This window comes from Capra hircus, chromosome 27 (assembly GCF_001704415.2).
Source record: "Capra hircus breed San Clemente chromosome 27, ASM170441v1, whole genome shotgun sequence".
NCBI classification, from domain to species: domain Eukaryota; kingdom Metazoa; phylum Chordata; class Mammalia; order Artiodactyla; family Bovidae; genus Capra; species Capra hircus.
This window is the reverse complement of record NC_030834.1, coordinates 17,420,741-17,435,727: the sequence shown is the minus strand read 5'-3', so window position 1 is coordinate 17,435,727 and position 14,987 is coordinate 17,420,741.

Genomic DNA, 14,987 nt, shown 5'->3' with positions numbered 1-14,987 from the left:
TCACTTTGTTCATCTTTATACATACCAACAGTGGATGAAATACTTTGCAGGAATGTATACTGTCCTCAGACATCAACGATGCTGTTGGCTTTAACGCCACCTCCTTGGTGTCCAAGCAGGAGCAAAATCTGGAGACAAGAAAGTTGAGAATGAGTGTCCTACCAAGCCTCAACTAAGCATGGCCCTTTGGCATAACCATTTCACTTAAGAACCTTTTGTGAGAATAAGGTAATGATGAAATATGTTGGGTTTTGACAAATGCTTTTGAAAAAGCCACATAAAATAAAATAGGGGATCATCTCTGATTCTTATGTAAAGAAGATCCCTCCTCCCTTCCCTAACTTATTCTGCTCCACACCCTGCTCTGCACCTTGCCTGGGCTTCAATACAACTAACAGATCAAAACTCAGTTCTCCTTTCCATAAGCCATGTTCTTGACATTCCTATTCTTAGTCATGTGTGTTTTGGTTCATGCTTTGATTTTCTTTTTTTCCTCAGGTTTTCTGTTGATACCCACATAAGTGTCAAGGACTTCCCTTTGCTTCTTTTGTGGAAAAAAAATATTGAAAAATGACTGTTTAGTGGAAAGTTTTACTTTTGTTTTGGGTTCGGAGGATTTATTAATCAAAAAAACCACTTGTTACAGACAATAAACAATTTCAGTATTTAAAAGAGGATTATTTGACTTAATTTCAATATACAGTCATTCAAAGAAGAGAAACAGAAAACATTAACAGCACACGCCCGTGTGTGTGTGCAAGATAAGTTGCTTTAGTTGTGTATGACTCTTTGGAACCCAATGGACCATAGCCCACCAGGCTCCTCTGTCCATGGGGTTCTCCAGGCAAGGATACTGGAGTGGGTTGCCATTCCCTTCTCTGGGAGATCTTCCCTACCCAGGGATTGAACCCTCATCCATACGTCTTCTGCATTGGGAGGCAGGTTCTTTACCATGAGCACCACGGCACATACATCACCTAACTGGGCTGACCAGCACCCAGACTTAAACAGTGCTGGGAAGTCCCTGGTTAACAGCAATCTTTTGGGAAAAGATTGAGAAAAGGTCTCAGATAGTCCATCCACTCCACGGGTGAGACTTCAAATTGCAGTTTGGGGGGCTCCCGCTTATAGCCCTAGGCCACAAACCAATACCATGATGTTATCATCAGTTTGTGTTCAGAAATACATCTCTAAGTTTTCTTGAACTTTTTTACAAGGCAGTTTGTTTTTATCTTGTGAGTCATAGGATTTTGTTAGACCCCAGGGGGTTGGCCAGACCTCCATGGGCTGAAGAATTCCAAGACCTACTCTCTTATCTAAACTACCACCTGACTAGCCATGCTTGCAGGTAGACACAGAATCCAGGTGGTGTCCAAGCAGGTCAGAAGCAAGGTCAGAGGCCTGCTCCTCTGCTTCTGAAACCTGACTGAGACTTCCTTCATTTTAACTTCTCTAACAGAGGTGAATCTAGAGTCCGTAGGGTGAAAAGTCATTGTCGTGAAAAGGCAGCCATAGCACGCGGCAGTGCAGAGACAGGGCTTACCCCCTCTTCACTTCTAGAAGCCACCTCTCTAGGAGGACATCCCTTTGGAACAGGAGCAGCATCCGTCCCCCAGAATTTGAAAACACTGAGCTCTGAGTGATATAAGACTGAGTCATAGGTTATCAATGTGCAGAGGCCTCCTATGCCTCTGCCTCAAGGGCGTACAAGCCATTTTTTTGTTGTTGTTGCTTGTTGGAATTTGATTCATTTCCTCTTCCCCCCCCACCTTTGGCTCTCAGATCTAGAATTCTGAGTCTATCTATAGGAGGGGTTGAGATCTGGCTGGTCCCGAGGAGCCTTAGATTGCTGTGTTAGAGACACAAGCAGATGGTTGGTGGACGATAGTCCATAGAGAGATGCTTCCCATTGAGCTTGTGTGATGGGGCTTGGAGAAGCCCAGTGTGGGATCCAGAGATGCAGTCCATCTCTGAATACTGTCCTCATGACTTCACTGACTGCTGAATCTGAAGTCGTTTCTACGGCCGGTCTTTACCACCCATCTCCTCCCTATCCCTCTTGCAGAAACGGTGTAAAGGAACACTTATAAAAATGTAACTTGGCTAAGTGATGGCTAATGACAGGATGAGTTCACTGAAACATCAGTCTTTAGGAGCTTTTGTCAAAGCCGTCTACAGAATTTTCCAACGTAAACTGTTCCTGGTGTTATTCAGCCAAGCCTCTGGTATCTGCAGGCACACCATATGCAAAGCTTGTACAGATTTTATGTCAAGTTGTCTTTACACCTCTGTGATTTATGGCTGTAGAAGCGCCAGCTGCCTCACCTCTGTTGATCCTTACTGCAGAAAGCAGGCTATGCCCTGTGAGCCTGGTGAACACCAAATGGTGCAGGAAGCTAGTCACTGATTGGGGATTTGCTTTGTCTCTTCCTTGAAACCATCCTGCTTGTTAGAGAATTTTAGGTGTTGAGTAGAGAGGTGTCTTGCTTGGGCTTGCTTTTCAGTACCGGGAATTCAGCTTTGGGAGCCTCAGTTGGGATGTAGGTGTGTATAGCAAAGGAATGGGTGGAGGCTCCTAACTAATAGGGAAGGCATCTTTGAAACAAGCTGAGATGTGGGTCTGGGATTCTGGGAAGCAAACACTTTTTCCCAGCACTGAACTTTGATGGGAGGATGCTTTGATATCTGTGGTTGCGGAATAGATATGATTCACTCTGGGGATTCTGCACTGCAGTTAAAGAGACCAGAAAAGGCAAATTAAAAAAATCTGAAAAATTATCTTGAAATGCTTCTCAGTAGTTTCAGGACTTCCAAGAACATTCATTTCTTCCTGTGTGTGTGCACTCAGTCACTTCAGTCGTGTCTGAGTCTTGGCGACCCCATGGACTATAGCCTGCCAGGCTCCTCTGTCCATGAGATTCTCCAGGCAAGAATGCGAGAGTGGGTTGCCATGACCTCCTCCAGGGATCTTCCCTACCTGGGGACTGAACCCATGTCTCCTGCATTGCAGTTGGATTCTTAACCCACCCAGCCACTTGGGGAGCCCTCATTTCTTCCTAGTCATTATTTATTAAAATCTTCAGAATATCATCTTGGTTTTTGATAGTGTTTATGTAACAGTTAGGAATACAGGGTGAAATCTGCCACTTTTGAGCTGTGGGCCCTTGAGAAAAATATACAAATTTCTCTGTGCCTCAGTATTATCAAGTCTAAAGTCTGGAATATTATATATGTCATGAGGTTGTTTTAATGTTTCAGTTAGATTATCATACTTAATTGTCCTGAGTATTTTATGAGTATTATTTTTATTGTCATCATTAGATCACTTCCTATTATTATTTATGTTGTGATATAAGGAGCCATAAACAAGTTTGATTCTACAAAGAAAGAAGACTTAAGAAGGAGACTTGAAAAAAATATCATATTATTTTTAATCATCTTCTAGGAGGCCCAACAGGACTGAATCATTAATACAAAATTTTATTAGGCTATTTTCGTACTTTTTGAGAGTCATGTAAATGAAGTCATCACCAGCAGCAGCTATTCTAGGAGAGGGATGATGATGGAGATATTAGGACATATTGATCAGTCTTGAATCATCCATCACATATCTGTATAACTGTGAATAAATCATTTAATTTCACTGGGCCTCAATTTAAAGAAAAAATTAAAAATTTAAAGTCATAATAATGATTGAAAGTGAAAGTTAATTGCACACTTGTTTCTAGCTCTTGGCAATCCCATGGACTGTAGCTCACCAGGCTCCTCTGTTAATTAAAGAGGTTGAATTAGGTGATATCGAAGGTTTCTTTCACCTCTGTGATCCTAAACATTACTCAATGCCTACTGTGTCCAGAACATCTTACTTCTACAAGTTATTGCTGGCAGTTCAAGGCTGTGGTCATATTCCTATTTTATAATGGGGCAGCTGAGAACTTAGTTGCTGGTCAACTTGCATATAATTCAGCCTTTATTATGTCCAGAAATTATTTTGTCCAACTGACATGTTTCCTTTCTTTCAGTCTGTAGATTTTTAGAGAAAACAACAAGGAACTACTTATACTGACTTATGCATTTACTATAGCAAGTATACTCAAAGTGGAGCCAGTGCGTCCTAAAATTGGATTTTAAAGAGTGTATTAGAAACATAGAGTGAGAGCGAAGATTATACTCTTGAACTCACAGACTTAAAAAACAAACTTATGGTTGCCCAGGGGGGAAGGGATAGTTAAGGGGATTGGGATGAACATGTACACACTTCTGTATTTAAATTGGTGAGCCACAAGGACCTATTGTGTAGCACATGGAACTCTGCTCAATGTTATGGAGCAGGCTGGATGGGAGGTGGGTTTGGGGGAGAATGGATATATGTATATGTATGGCTGAGTCCCTTCGCTATTCCCCTGAAACTATCACAGTATTGTTAATCGGCTACACTCAAATACAGAATTAAAAAGTTAAAATTAAAAAAAAAAAGATTACGCTGTTGAAGTTCTGCAGAGATAAGTGCTAAAATTATATCTCCAAACACTTTTAGACACTCGAATGAATTTTATAAATAAGAGATTACTTAATAAAAAGACAATCACGCTCAAGCAATATCTTTTAATTTTTTATTTATTTATTTTGGCTGTGTTGGGTCTTTGTTGCAGCACAGGCTTTTTCTCTGTGTGGAGAGAGCAGGCCACTCTCTAGGTGTGGTGCATGGGCTTCTCATTGCCGTGGCTTCTCTTGTTGCAGGCTCTAGAGGACGTGAGCTTGCAGTTCCCCGGCTTGAGAGCACAGGCTTAATAGCTGTGGCCCACATGCTTCGTTTCTTCATGGCATGTGAGATCTTCCCAGATCAGGGATTGAACCTGTGTCTTCCTGCATTGGCAAGCAGATTCTTTACCACTGAGCCATCAGGGAGACTGCCTCAGCAATATCTTTGACGGCAAGACAACTCTGGCCATGGATGAATACCTAAAATCTCAACAACCCTAAACTGTGCTGAGATTTTTCTCAGATCCATAGATAGAACCTCATCACCAAAGTTGAGAATATTCTATCAGTCAACGGGATCAAATCAGATAGAAATCCTCCAGCCATGCACTGGGCCAAAGCGTGTCTGTCTGTCCTGTTTTCGTAGGACTGAGCTCTTGAGAGCAGTGTGGTACGGGCACGCAGATGAAAGACAAAGGGTTGCTCCCTGGTTTCTGCTCCTCTGAACTTGAGTCAGAATAGAGAAGCAGCAGAGAAAAGTGAGGCAACCTGGGAAAACCAGTGCTGTGATCCAAGTTTTCGGCCATGTGCTAGCAATATTGACGAGTCTGACATGGTTATGCTCAGATGTTCCAGTGATGGGGCGGCAGAGATAGCTGACTTGTGTAAAATAGCATGTTTTGTAAAACAGATAACAGAGGGAGAAAAAAAACCAGTCATATTGCTTTAGAATCTTGGGTCTTAGAGTGTCTCTGCCAGGGAAAGTTATAGACTCTCTGTGCTCTTTTATGCTTAGACTGTGTCTTAAGGACTGGTTTCAATATTAGATAACATGTTTAAAGGGAGACTCTGACACGTGGTATCCTGATCAGAAAGGATAACTGGTTTATTGAGAGTCTGGAAACCATCCCTACGAGTTATGGTTGAATCCTCTGAGAAAGTTTAACTTGGATAAAGTAGAGGAATGGCAAATGCCTTCAAATAGGTGAAGAGAGTCTTGTTCTTTGCTTTCCTGGAAGGTAAAATGAAAGCTGAAAGGCAGATTTCAGGTCCTCATCTTGAAGCCCTTTGTAACAGTTAAAACACAGTAGAAATGGGGCAAGTAAGAGGCTATGGGTTTCCTGTCCTTAATGTCAATATACTGTAATATGTAAGCATAATGCTTGGTTTCCTTGGCAGCTCAGCAGTAAAGAATCCACCTGCAATACAGGAGATGTGGTTTTGATCCCTGGCTCACCAAGATCCCCTAGAGGAGGAAATGGCAACCCACTCCAGCATTCTTGCCTGGGAAATCCCATAGACAGAGGAGTCTGGAGGGCCACAGTCCATGGAGTCACAAGAGAGTCGGATATGCCTTAGCGACCAAACAATAACAAATGCATGATGCTATATATACTACCTTCTTTTGGAAGAGAAAAAAAAAAAAAGTCACCAAATTGGTCTTGATTAGAAAACTAACGTGAGGGTGAAATACTTGGGATTTTTGGGAACCAGTTGCCACTCTTCAAATCTATGATGTGAAAAGGATGAAACATGAGGACAGAATGACTTTAGGAAGTCAGCACAAAGAAGCATTCTGTAGAGATAGACTATCCCAAATAGAGACAGCATCTTTGGAGAGCGTGGTTGTCCCCTTAGGTAAAGTAGGAATAATAATATTGGCTTCCCATTTACCTCAAGACATATTGTGAAAATGCATGAGTCAGTATTCTCAAAGAGCTTTGAAAGGCTGCCGTGGTGAGTGAGTCACAGCAAATGCCTTTCAAAGGCAATTATTTTGATCAGAATGTCACTCAGAATCAGTAGGTTGTCCTGTGAATCACTTGGAGAGGGTGACATAGTTCAAATTTGTTATATCTTCACAAACACTAAAAAATAATATGTAATTAATAGGATACTTAGTTGTGTATCCTAATTTAAAATCATTTTGTTTTCTGAAGAAAAGAAAACACTGCCTACACTGAGGTCCAATGTCTTGACTTTTTAAATTTCCAAATGTATCTGTGGCATCCAGCCAGGCCAGTTAAAATTATATCAGGTTATTTCATTTTAAATTCATTTGGAAAAAAGCCCCCATCTCTGGGAAGTATGAGTAGCAAAAGCAGGACCATCACTGAAGCTGGATGTATCAAAATGACCTATGCTCTGGAGCCTAATGTGGTTTCCTGGAGAAGTGTCAGCAGAGTCCCGAGAATGAATTCTGGGTTGCATTCTGCAGGAGAGTCAAACTCGGTCTACTCAATGTACTAAATGCAGTCAAGGGTCAAGTGATGGGAGGGAGAAGCCCAGTCATACCCAATTACAAATTTCTCTTTGCTCCTTGGGGCTTCCCGGGTGGCCCTAGTGGTAAAGAACTTGCCTGCCAACATAGGAGATATAAGAGACTTGTCCATGGGGTTGCAAAAGAGTCAGACATGACTTAATAGCTAAACAACATCAACAAAAGCACGCTAAACAGCATCAACTGGTGGGCTACCGTCCATAGGGTCATACGGAGTCGAACACGACTAAAGCAACTTAGCACATAGGCACGCTTTGCTCCTTGACTTTGGATTCTCCATCTGTACCTGAGCACTGAGCAAGGTTGAATATGAACAGAACACCCATGCTTTCCTGGGAGGTAGAAGAAAGCAAATTCTGACCTGGTCACACCCTGGACATCTAGAAACCATTACCAATTACTCTTGCGTTTCTCAGCCTCGATATCAACATGATTTTGCAATACAACTCAAACCTCCAAGGACAGCTTGATTTGCAGTATGTGAATCATATCTAGATAATACTTCTTTCCACAGGCCTATGTATACATTTTCCCAGCAGAAAAGCTAAAAAAAAAAAGTTTAAGAAGACTTCAAAAAGTATGTTGACGCTAATGATCTGAGCACACTCAATGATATTTTTAAAATAGGAAACCAATTGATGAACAAGTCATTGAGAGGTCCTCGTAGTAAAGACAAAAAAAATCAAAACAAGTCTGTGTCGATGGCTGTCAGTTCCAGTTTGTCATTCCAGTTGTAGAACTTCACAAGCTGTCTCTCCTGGAAATGATAGTTTTAGGAATACACTGAGTGGGAAACCTGCTTAGATGAACTTCCCCTCAGTTGGGCTGCTCTGTGCAGGCCTGCTCACCCTGCACTTGCCCAGCCTCAAGACTGAAGAAAGAGCCGGGAGACCGCAACAATGACCTCAGTGGTTTAATGAATAGGAGGTCTTACACGTCTGAAGCCAAGTCCTGGATCAACATCCCGCTGTATGCACACAGAGCGGGCAGGACATGGCAGCAAGGCTTTACTCCTGGGGGGTTACCAGTTCCGGGGAAATTGATGGCAGGCTGGCTCATTAGTTACCAGGGAAGCCAGAAGAGGGGCATCCTCCTCACCCACCTTTGATAAGCTATCACAGTTGTTACCTTTTAGTCGCTAAGGCATGTCTGACTCTTTTGTGACCCCATGGACTGTAGCCCACCAGGCTCCTCTGTCCATAGGATTTCCCAGTCAAGAATACTGGAGTGGGTTGCCATTTCCTTCTTCAGGGGATTGAACTCAGATCTCCTGCATTGCCAGGTAGATTCTTTACTGTCTCAGCCACCCAGGAAGCCCCAAGCTATCACTGTATAGACATTCTAAAGATTTGAATACTCACCAGCTGGGGCTGGGGGCAAGAATGTCTCTGTGCTTTAGAGGGAGGGTCAGTCAGGTGAGTAGGGTGTAGATGAAGCAGGAACTGGTGGAGCAAGGGGTACAGACAACAAGAGAACAGCCATCTTGGGTGGCTTGATTATATACCTTTCTATCATCCTTCTATTAAAACCAATAACAACAAAAATCCCTTTTGGGTAAATAATATTAAGGACACAAAAATATTTCAGGCTTGATTTGGAGCTATGTTTTGTGTGCTCTGAAACAAAGCTATAGCCTTTAGGAATTGTTTTTTGGGTCTTTGCTCTCAGGGCCAGTATTTGAGGTCCATAGAGCACTTAATGGGCTTCCCCGTTGGCTCAGATGGTAGAGAATCCACCTGCAACATGGGAGACGTGGGTTCGATCCCTGGGTTGGGAAGACCCTCTGGAGAAAGGCATAGCAACCCACTCCAGTATTCTTGCCTGGAGAATCCCATGGATAGAGGAGCCTGGAAGGCTGCAGTCCATGGGGTCAAGAAGATTCGGACACAGCTGAGCGACTAAGCACAGCACAGGACAGAGCACTTAATTGGATCAGGAATCAAAATATCTTCCCAAATCCATTGCTTATGAGCTGCGCTCTCTTGAACAAATCACTTCACCTTTCAGAGACTTGGATCAGATGGTAAAGCATCTGCCTACAGTGCGGGAGACCCAGGTTCGATCCCTGGGTTGGGAAGATCCTCTGGAGACGGAAATGGCACCCGACTCCAGTACTCTTGTCATGGACGGCGTAGTGTTGTAGGCTACAGTCCGTGGGTCGCAAAGAGTCGGACAGGACTAAGCGACTTCACTTTCACTTTTCAGAGACTTGAGTTTTCTCAGGTATAAAATGATAGGGTGGATCTAGAGAGTTGCATCAGATCAAGATCCTTAGGAAACAGAATCAGAGAGAGATCTGAATACAGCGAGTTTGCTGGGGAGGGCTGTTAGGAGTGCCTTGAGGGAGGGAAGGCTACAGGGGAAGATGGACTGCTCTTTATTAACAATGGGATCCTCAGCTGAATCCCCTTACCCTAGAGCTGAATTACAGGGGGGTCAGCATCCAGGCATTCGTGTGTCACTTTGCCCAGTTATTAAGACTTCCCCCAGGGAAAGATGTGGCTTCAGGCAGGAAGGCTCCTTTAGGCTGAGGGGAGTTCTGTGAGGAGGAGTAAGCTTCGAGTTGTCATCAGGCAGCATTTCCTGTAGTTTAGTGAATAAGCGTCTCTGAAGGCTCCATCTAGAATGAGTACCACAGCATCGCTATGATGGTCACAGCATTATTTTCAGTATTAAATTCTGTGGTGTTAAAGTATTGTGTAGGCTCTGAAATCAGAGTTTTTTAACTATCTGGCTGCTGATGAAATTTATTGTCTTCTATGTATTTATTTTCTCCCCATCTAGAGTTCTAGAACTTTCTACTTCTAGCACTTTCATGTCCACTGAGGAAAAAGATGTTTATTGTTCTACTTTTATAGCTTCTATTAGTCCTCCTTTTCAGACAGAAAGGCACTATTTGACAATTTCGTTTGCATTTTTGTGGCATATAAAAAAAAATCCAGGTAATTCCCTGGTGGGCCAGTGGTTAGAACTTGGTGCTTTCACTGCCAGAACCCGGGTTCAGTCCCGGGCTGGGGAACTAAGATCCTGCCAGTCTTGCAGCACAGTCAAAAAAACTTCCATAAAATACTCATTAAAGAAGTTTCTGTGAGTTAGTTTCTCTTTTAAGCTATTTCCCAATGTATTATTATTATTTAACTGTTCCCAATTTTCATTTCTTCATTAGAAAATATTTCTTCTTCCTACCTCCTGGCCATTACTCTCCATTCTTCCAGTCAACTTACAGCCAATAATTTACCCCTCTATTATTAGTATTTAGAAAATACAACTCTTTACATAGAGAAGGTTACCTTTTATCTGTATTCAAAATCATATGCCCCAGGGACCTTTTGATCAAAAGAGAATGAGTGTGGAGGTAACGGAAGGAAGTGTGAGTAGTGAGCTGATGAATAGACGAGGAGCTGGTGAAGGAGAGCAGCATATGATTAAGAGATGATCATTGCACACTAGTGTGTGATGCGTGTTTACGGAAACTTGATGACCCAACCTTGAATATCTGACTAGGGAAATTACATAGGTGTCTGGGCTTTTCAAAAAGTGTGCATGCCATTGGTCAGTGTCTTAGAACAACTTTTTCAGTGAATGATGACAATATTAAACGGGACTGAAAGACATTGGGCAAGAGGGTGATGACGGAAGTGAAAAAAGATACAGGAAAGGAAAGATAAGGATGGCAGTTCTTCAACCCATGATGAGGCAGCCAACACACTTCATATCCCGATCCCGATCCCATTCTTTGGATGCAAACAACTTTCTTTTACTCTATTGATGAAACAAACAGACAAAAAACAAACAAGAGGGACTTCCCTGGTGGTCCAAGGGTTAAGACTTTTTGCTTCCATTGCAGGGGGCACAGGTTTGATCCCTGGTCAGGGAACTAAGATCCTGCATGCTTTGTGGCAAAACAAAACAAAAACAACCTCATATATTTACTGTATCATTTGCCTTAACTCTGGTTCAATCACACATCCCTTAGCCCACCACCAACCCACCATTCACACTTCAAGCAACAGTGACTACAGCCTCCGCTTCTATTTACCGTTCAGTTTCATTCAGGCAGCTACTCAGCTGGCAATTAAATATTAAAAAAAAAAAAGAACAAGAGCGTCTCTTTCACCTGAGGCATTGCTTTGTCCTCTTTTCCTTCTGACATGCCTTCTTTCTATTTTCTTTCTAAGTCCAAGTAGAATTTTGAATGACTTCTCCATTTATTCTATTTTGAGAAAGTTCCCTGACCCACTTCTAGACAGCCCCAGGTTCAACAGTCAGTTTTCTGTGTGCTCCCATAGTCTTCCTTGGAATCATGACACGTAGGACATTCTACTACAATTATTTGTTTCATGTAAAAGATATCTGTTTGGTGTCTCTTATATGCTAGACACTAATTGAAGTGATTTTGCAAATGATAATCTGTCTGATCTTCATCAGACTCCATGAAGATAGGTACTGTTATTTTGACCAATTTATGAGTCAGAAAACAGAGGCATAGGGAATTGACTACATTTCCTGTGGTCTCATAGCTAATAAGAAGAAGGGCTAGGATTCAGGCCCGGGGTCTGGCCCCACAGTGCTTGCAGTTATCCACTATGCCACACAGTTCTCTGTCCTTCGTTAGCTGATCTGTGAACTTCCTTCTTATCATGGTAAAAATAGCTTTTTTTTATTATGTAATAGTACTTGTCCACTGTCAAACCTAGTCAAGGTCTAAAATATATTGAAGAAAGAAAACATCACCTAGAGTCCTTTTACCCTGAGCCTGAAAAAAAGTCATTAAAATGTTGATTTTTATTGGTTTGTACATTTGTTTAATGTACCCCCTAACCACACCCACACAGATAATTAAATGGGACCATATCATTATCTTTTTTTTTTTTTTAATCTGGGATCTTATCAGCCCTTCTTCTCCCAGTGTTGCCTGTCCTGGTAATATTCTTTAAAAATGGATGTGTGGGAAAAGTCCATTTATTTTCTTCTCTCATGACCTCATGTCTCATTTACGTTCATGTAAATTGTTGGTTTTTCAAAAATGGGATCATTTCAAGTCTATTTTTGTGTGTGTTGCTTTTCTCCCTCCACAATCCCTCCCAGTCATTTGGCAAAGTCCTAATTCATTCTTTTAACCAGGGACATGACATGGACCCCACAAGTGCATTCAACTTCTATTCTATGGCTTGGTTTTAGGGTCTGGACTCTTGAAAATAATATAACAGCTATGTATATCAGACACTGTACTAAGCACAGTGAGATCCTCCTGAATAAATATTTATTTCATTTTTTAAAAATGAATTCCTATACATTGAAGTCAGATTTTTAGAAAGAATAAACTTAGTTTTCCTTAACTTATGAAATGAATACATATAATTTCAGTAAGGAAATTATAATGTAAATGTAAGAGAAGAACTTGCAGTTAAAAAGTTTCATATAATACATGTTTTCAAAATTAAACAAGTGTCATTTTTTTGACTGATATGAAAATCAGATTTTAATATAGAATGTTTGCTTAAAGTCACCCACTGTGAATGTTTGCTTAAAGTCATCTACTGTGAACCAGTATTAAAACACTTCTATCGACAGGCAGTTCATTCCTCAGATACCTTGTGCTTTGGGATCTGGCTCCTGTTTTTCCAGTTTGCTTTCCTACTACAGGTAGGTAGGTTTAGGCACTCAGTCGTATCAGACTCTTGCAGCCCCATGGACTGTAGCCCGCCAGGCTCCCCTGTCCATGGGATTCCCCAGGCAAGAATACTGGAGTGGGTTACCAATTCCTTCTCCAGGTTATCTTCCCAACCCAGGGATCAAACCATGGTCTCCCACCTTGCAGGGAGATTCTTTACCATCTGAGCCACCAGAGAAGCCTACTATGACTGTGTACAAATACTTGTCCTGCTGAAAGCTCAGCCCCTCTGTATCAGATGAGCAGAATTGAATCTCATAAACAGAGTTTGGGGTGAAGTAGAAAAGAATAGCTTTGTTACTTTTCCAGACAGAGGGGCACACAGCAGACTTCTGCCTTGGAAAACTGTGTGTCCCAACCCAGGAGGGTTTTCTAGCAACAGATCAAGGGTGGGGTTGCTCCTGAGACCCTGTGCAGGGTCTCAGGTGGTGTGCCTCCTAATCGTAATGACCTTCTCTGGTCCCTGAGTCCTGCCTCAGGTAGTTTCTTGGCTGCTCTTCCCTTGATTAGCAGCTGTTCAGATCCACCCTTTGGCACTCAGGGAAGGCCATGGAAGCTAGAGTCTTGCCTACGAGAAATGGGGTGGGGAGGGCGGTTGGGGCACAAAAAGACTTTTGTGCCCAAGAGCCCCACAAAGTCCTTCTGGGTTTCAGCTCTGCCCACACCAGGCCATTGCCAGCCCCGTAAACACATAGGTTCTTTCATACAACTAGGTCTTTGTTATCCCTCAGCTTGGAGTAACATTTTTTATCCCCACAATTCCCACTGTTAATTTCTGCTCATCTTTTCCTATGCAGAAGTGCTTCTTTCTCTGTAAAACTTTCTCTGATCTTCTCTCCTGATCACTATTCTGCACAGTTCATGACTTTCATTTATTTGATCCCCTTAAATCTATCCTATACTAAAGCACAGCACTTACATCTTCTATTTTAATTCATCTATATCACTTATAATACTGTGGGTTTTTTTTTTTTAAATTTAGGATTAGGAGACTTTAGAGACGCAGGTTCAATCCCTTCATCAGGAAGATCCCCCAGAGAAGGAAATGGCAACCCACTCCAGTGTTCTTGCCTGGAAAATGCCGTGGACAGTGAAGCCCAGTGGGCGACAGTCCATGGGGTCACAAAGAGCTGGACACAGCTGAGCAAGCACACATCATATATTAAATTTAGGATGTGGTTTTCATCTTTTTCTCTAGTAGTCTTCTCAGTGTCTAGAAGGTGCTCAAATATATTTGTTGAATGAGTGAGTAGAGACAAAATAGAAATGTTCTGGATCGGAATCATGAGAACTTCCCGGTAATCTCTAATATTAAAAAGCTCAGTGGCATCTTAGAAAAAAATAATCTGTGAGCTCTGAGGCTTTCCAGAGGGCACTTCCTCGGAAAAGGAGGCGTGAGGGTTCTGATCAGTCCTTGAGTAAATATCCTTTGAGGCCCCTGATTATTCAGACGTTGACAAAAGAAAGGCTCTTCAAGTCCTGCTGCTATTACTATAAGGAAGTCCCAGCTCAGATGATTCATAGTTAAATATTTGCATGTCCTCTGGCTAAGAAAAATAAAAGCCATGGCATTCCAGAACCTTTAAGCATGTACCATCTAGGGACTTTCCCAATTATTTCTCCTTACAATCTGGTAACCAAGGAGGTCTTGTTTTATAAAAGCAAGACATGGGGAATGGAGAGGAAGTAGAACAGATATCTCCTTGGAATTCAGTGTGTACCCAGACCAACAGACGAATGCTTAAAATTGATAATTGCTGTTTTGATACTTTGATATTTCTGTTTTCTGTTCTCTGCCATCAGCTAGAAAGATGATGGAGCATGGTAAATGTTATGAACAAAGAATGGAAAAATACAAAGAAATTGTTTTCCCAAACCGTACAGTGGGCTGAGCTCACAGTCCATCAGTTCAGTTCAGTTCAGTTGCTCAGTCATGTCCGATTCTTTGCGACCCCATGAATCGCAGCACGCCAGGCCTCCCTGTCCATCACCAACTCCCGGAGTTCACTCAGACTCATGTCCATCGAGTCAGTGATGCCATCCAGCCATCTCATCCTCGGTCGTCCCCTTCTCCTCCTGCCCCTAATCCCTCCCAGCATCAGTCTTTTCCAGTGAGTCAACTCTTTGCATGAGGTGTCCAAAGTACTGGAGTTTCAGCTTCAGCATCATTCCTTCCAAAGAAATCCCAGGGCTGATCTCCTTCAGAATGGACAGTCCATAGACACGACCAATCTGGGTCCTTTGTGGAGCTCAGTGTCAGCTCCATTCCCCTCTGTGGGCAATTTAAATGAATTTCTCTCACAACAGCCCCAACCAAGTGTCCAGTGTTAT